The sequence below is a fragment of the Oncorhynchus mykiss genome, chromosome 25 (assembly GCF_057628025.1).
Source record: "Oncorhynchus mykiss isolate SJ-2025 chromosome 25, ASM5762802v1, whole genome shotgun sequence".
Lineage (NCBI taxonomy): Eukaryota > Metazoa > Chordata > Actinopteri > Salmoniformes > Salmonidae > Oncorhynchus > Oncorhynchus mykiss.
In genome coordinates this window covers 84,692,374-84,698,378 of record NC_143046.1, presented here as the reverse complement: position 1 = coordinate 84,698,378, position 6,005 = coordinate 84,692,374, and the positions used below count along the sequence as shown (strand labels likewise).

At 40.8% G+C, this 6,005-nt stretch overlaps 1 long non-coding RNA gene across 1 annotated transcript; it reads right to left on the bottom strand.

Annotated features, from left to right (window-relative positions):
* Positions 1-3,379: 3,379 nt before the first annotated feature.
* Positions 3,380-5,596, bottom strand: LOC149972151 (uncharacterized). Its single transcript, XR_016492122.1, has 3 exons — positions 5,510-5,596; positions 4,476-4,546; positions 3,380-3,601 (listed from the first exon to the last, which is right to left on the bottom strand). It is a non-coding gene; the product is annotated as an uncharacterized LOC149972151 (long non-coding RNA).
* Positions 5,597-6,005: the final 409 nt, after the last annotated feature.

The window sequence follows — 6,005 nt, the reverse complement described above, 5'->3', positions numbered from 1 at the left end:
ATACTGGCAATACATGCAGCATTATAATTGGCAAGAAAATAACTTATTTAACTAGGGGCGGGGCCTTCGCCAGGGTTGCAATCTGAGCCCTATACTCTTCAATATTTACATCAACGAATTGGCCACTATTCTAGAAAAATCCTCCGCCCCTGGTGTTAGTCTCCACAATTCAGAGGTTAAATCTTTGCAGATGACCTATGCCTGCTGTCACCCACAGCACTACTACAGCAAAGCCTGGACCTGCTAGAGCAGTACTGCCTGGCAGTAAAACCCCAAAAAGACTAAAATAATGATTTTCCAGAGAACATCCAGATGTCAGGGAATTAGACCAAAGTTCTCATTTGGTACAAAAATATAGAGTACTGCACACACTACAATTACTTTCGTTTAAAAATAAGCTCAACTGGACACCTTAATGAGGCAGTGAATGAACTGAGAGAGAAAGCACGCAGGGCATTCTACGCTATTAAAAAACAAATTCAAATTGAAATACCTATTAAAAACTAATTGAATGTGTCATTGAACCAATTGCACTTTATGGAAATGAGGTGTGGGGTCCACTTGCAAAACAAGATTTCACCAAATGGGACAAACACCCCATTGAAACCTTGCATGCAGAGTTCTGTAAGATTCTCCTACATGTCCAGAGGAAAACTACAAACAACGCATGCAGGGAAGAATTAGGCCCATATCCACTAATTATAAAAACTAAAGAAAGAGCTATTAAGTTTTGGAAACATCTAAAATACAGTGACCCCTCTCTCATATTATTACCACTGATCAGAAAAACCTTGACAAAGTACAGGCTCAGTGAGCACAGTCTTGCCATTGAGAAGGGTAGACACAGGAAAACCTGGCTCCCTGTGGAGGAAAGGCTGTGCATCCACTGCACAACAGCAAAACCTGAGACAAAGCTGCATTTCCTGACAAAATATCAAAAATATAAAACAATTAGGGACTGTCATTTCCAAAATTTCTGTGTACTGTGTCCATACACAGTGTCCATACACAGTACACAGAATACGGCCATGGTTCAATTCGATTTCACTTTTCGGCCATGGTCCATTTCAAGGCAATGTTACGCGCAGAGATCACAAATGCACGCTGCTCAATCAGAAATGACCTTAAAATGCCAAGCACACTACCTAGACATGAGGTTTGATTTGGCATTAGACAGGGGTGACCATTCTCCTTGTTCCCCATCCTACCTGAGGTAAACTCTCTGGGCCGTAACTACCCATCTCCCATTTTCCCAGTCTGAAAGCCCTCTCTGATTGGCTGCATTGATCCGGGCCTACAGCTGTAGTTTCTCCCAAGTGATGAAGCACACGGAGCGATAGAACCCTGTGTGAACCTGCTCACGTCACAGAGACTACCCTCAATCAAGTGGATCTACAAACCACATTCAGCTTGAGTTAGGATCTTAAGTTAGAATTCAGCCCTTAGAGAGGATATGGGAAAGACATGTATTTGAAAGACATGCCCCTAATTGATAGTTTCTTTCTGTAGAGAGAGAGAGAGACATCTGTTTGCTTTAAGTGTGGGAGTCTATATTAAAATGGAGAGAGTGGGTAGGGGGAGAGGAGGGGGGAAGATAGTTTTTTTCAGACTCGGTGAAGTGCCTCGTCTGTCCCTGGAGATTTGACTCCAAATGAGATTTCATATTGGTGTACTGCAGGTACACATAGCGCTCTGATGTTAACATGAAAGCCAGTTAAAGATAAACTACTCCACACAGGCAGAGATGTTGACTGAGACAATTTCATATCCACCGCAGCAATCACAGACATGGCACTGTGGCTTTTATATAACTCAAGTGAGTTTGTCAGCACGTGTCAGTTTGTGTGGATTTCCAGGGATCCTGTGAACATGGTTACATTAGTCATTGCTTGAGCGGAGGGAATGCTCAGAACATACCTGAGAATTATCCGTACGCAACAGACCCATAACTTCATTGTACAGTCCCTGTTCAGTTTGTGTTACCTGGTAATGACTAGGAATCTGCATACTCTGGTACAAAAATGATCATACTGTAGTTTTCCTCACTAGGATCAATGGAAGGATAGTATTTGCTGTTATTCAAATATTACAAACGATCTAACTGACTAAAATCGTCCATGTTGGCTTTACTTTTAGATTTTTCTGAAAGCTATTGTGCTTTTACTGCTACCATATCTACAGGATGGAGTAATGTCCCCTATATATCATTTTGTGAATACAGTATGTCTTTCCAGTCATTCACAATAGCATCCCCATCCTTGAGAAAACTAAATGAAACTCTATGCTATTTGGTGTATGGCCGTTTCATCCGTCTATTCTGTAACATGGGAGAGAGGGCTTAGAGGGAATCTCATGGGTGTGAATGTCAGTTACAGAATCGTCACGGTTACCCGAGCCTGCCTCAGAGTTCATTCTGACAGGAACAGTGTTCCACATAATGGAACCTAAATTTCTTAAAATTGCTGTCTGCTGTGAAGTGCATGTGCAATTGTAACTCACAGTTTATTCTAACTGAAAATCATGTCCCTCTCAGTATGAGGTGAAACCTAAGCAATTCTATGAGTAGTGTCCTCATTTTTGAAGATGTAACTCAGCTATTGACATGAAACTGGAATGGCAAAATAATGACAATACTTCCATACTTTTGGACAGTCTTTCAGAAGTCACCCTGGTCAGGGGAAATCTACATTAGGTTAGTTCTCTGTCCGTCCGTCCATCCGTTGATACTTTAGTATTTTTTAGCAATTACATTTACTTTTGATACTTAAGTCTATTTAAAACCAAATAATTTTAGACTTTAACTGAAGTATTATTTTACTGGGTGACTTTCACTTGATGTGACTCATTTTCTATTTAGGTATTTTACTCAAGTATGACAATTGGGTACTTTTTCCACCACTGCAAAATTCTCTTTCTCTTTCTCTCGCTCTCTCTCAATTTCAATTTAAGGGCTTTTTTTGGCTTGGGAAACATATGTTAACATTGCCAAAGCAAGGGAAGTAGATAATAAACAAAAGTGAAATAAACAATAAAACTTGATATTAAACATTACACAAACAACAGTTCCAAAATAATAAAGACATTTCCAAAATAATAAAGACATTTCCAAAATAATAAAGACATTTCCAAAATAATAAAGACATTTCCAAAATAATAAAGACATTTCCAAAATAATAAAGACATTTCCAAAATAATAAAGACATTTCCAAAATAATAAAGACATTTCCAATGCGATATAATGTGCAAATAGTTAAAGTACGAAGAAGAAAAGAAAATCTCTCCATTCAGTTCAATTGAAAGGTCTTTATTGGCAAAATGGAATAGACAACGAACAAAAGGGAAATCAGTTTGAAAAGAATAGAGATTTCAAACGTTATATTATTGGCTGTGTACAGTGTTGTAACAATGTGCAAGTAGTGGAAGTATGAAAGGGAAAATAAATAAGCAGATAAATATAGGTTGTATTTACAATGTTGTTTGTTCTTCACTGGTTGCCCTTTTCTCATGGCAACGGGCCACAAATCTTGCTGCAGTTGCTCTCTTTTTCTCTCTCGCTTGCTCTCTCGATTTCACTTCTCTCCCTCTCTTTCTTATTCTCCAGCTATAAAGAGCAGAGGGCAAAATAAAACAAACATGTTATTACATGGATGGCTGCCTTATTGAGCGCCATTGAGCGAGGGAAAGAGGGAGGCCTTTTCACTGGTGGAAAGTTCATTAAAATTCTTCCAAGGCTGAGAGTTCAATCATCCCCCTACCAGCTCCAGATGAGCTCCCTTGATTAGAAAGATTCAATAGAGTGTATTTTCTCTTTCTTTCCCTTTCTATCTCTCTCTCTCTCTCTCTCTCTCTCTCTCTCTCTCTCTCTCTCTCTCTCTCCATCGTTCTCTACCTATAGATATATATCTTGCTTTGAAGAAACCATCTTATCATATTCAGTGGTACTGTAGTAGTCAAGACAGATTTCAGCCACAGACGCTGATTTAGATGTTCAGGTGTATTGTTGTGCTTTTTCCTCACTCTTCTATCCAGACTATGCTGACTACGCTGACTTGTTCACTGATCGCTGTAGATAACAGGAACAACACAACAACTGCTCTGAAAGACTTACTTTGGAAAGAGTACCACTTTGGAAACAAGTGTTTAAAGTGCTCTGCTCTAGGAATACATTTGACATATTGTTGTATGTTGTTGTGTATATATATTTTTTAACCAAATAAATGTAATTCAATTAAACTCTATATGCGTCAATGTAGTCATTTTGACACTCTATTAAAATGAACTTTCTATCTCATTTAAACTTGTCACACACACGGGTGCCACCACCTACCCGCCATCGCTTGCCAGGCAGACTGTGACAAATGCTTTTTTTTCACAAGATATCATTTAAATCATGCAGAGACCAAGCACATCAACAACAAAAGAACAACAGCGTATCAATGTCAAAATGGTAATTAAATAGATTGGAAACAGCTTACCTCATTGGATGTTGTCGTCTAGCAGTGTAAGGCGAACGAAAACGACTTGTCACGGGAGGCCGAGAAGTGATCTAAACCCACACAGCAATAATCACTCACACACATTCAAACACACTCTCTCTCTCTCACTCACACACACACACACACACACACACACACACACACACACACACACACACACACACACACACACACACACACACACGCACACACACATACACAAAAAAAACAACTGTTTGTCAGTTAGATACAGATGGTGTATGCCTATGTCAAGACAGGGACATGCTGAGGAAGACATAGATTGATTTGCAGTTAAATGACACATCATTCAATCGGTGTCAAAAACAACTCACTAACTTGCAGTAAGTAACAGGACATGTCACTGCATCAAGTGGTACGCCATTATAATTTTCATACTAGGCATAATACGGTATAATGAGTCGCGTCTGCTGATTTTATGACTGTATGTGAACAGGGCCGTAGTCATGACGACACAGAGTAGAATACACGAGGTTTCTTAACTTGGTTGTGCATCAGTAGTTTCCCTCTTGTTATGCAATATGTCACTCACAAACAGTCCCTTAATTAGCCTTTGTCTGCATAGCATTTTTAGATTGATACATTTGTCTAGCCAGCTATCTAAACTTGTAGTAACCATGGCCAAATTACCGACCGGGCACACAGAGGCACACAGTGCCCTGAGCTCCAGGGGGACCCAATTGATTTTTTTTAGTCACCATCAGTCAGATATTATATTAACATGGCCTCACTCCCCCCTATCTGCTATATCTACTGCAACCCTCAACCTCCAGATACAACATCCATTCTGACAGTCACATTCTGTTAAAGGTCCCCAAAGCACACACATCTCTGAGTCGCTCCTCTTTTCAGTTCGCTGCAGCTAGTGACTGGAACGAGCTGCAACAAACGCTCAAACTCGACAGTTTAATCTCAATCTCTTCAGTCAAAGGTTCTATCATTGACACTCTTACTGACAGTTGTGGCTGCTTTGCGTGATGTATTGTTGTCTCTACCTTCTTGCCCTTTGTGCTGTTGTCTGTGCCCAACAATGCTTGTGCTGCTACCATGTTGTGCTGCTACCATGTTGTTGTAACGTGTGTGCTGGGAGTCAGGAAGCAAGTTCAGGAAGTGGTCATTCTGTTTCTGGGTCACGAGCTAGACTCGCATCGCACTTTTCTATCCCCACAGTGTTCCGTCTGTGCTTTTGTCTGGCTCACACAGTGTGTTTTCGTCAGTGCCTGCGCCTACTGGAGAGGATGGCCCTGTCAGGCCTACGGGCCATGGCCCAGTGATGGGACCCTCTTCTGTTGTCAGGGGACTCCGATGGGCTGAGTTGTATCCTGCGAGGTGATTACGACAGAGTACATCCCCTCGAGGCTGAGGTGCGCTGTACGAAGGTTGGGGGGTATGGACAATGGTGGCATGCTTATCAATTCCTAACGTTTTATCTTACAATCAGGTGCTTCCCCCCTGCTTTTGTCAGGACAGCTTGTGCTTGTCATAACCAAT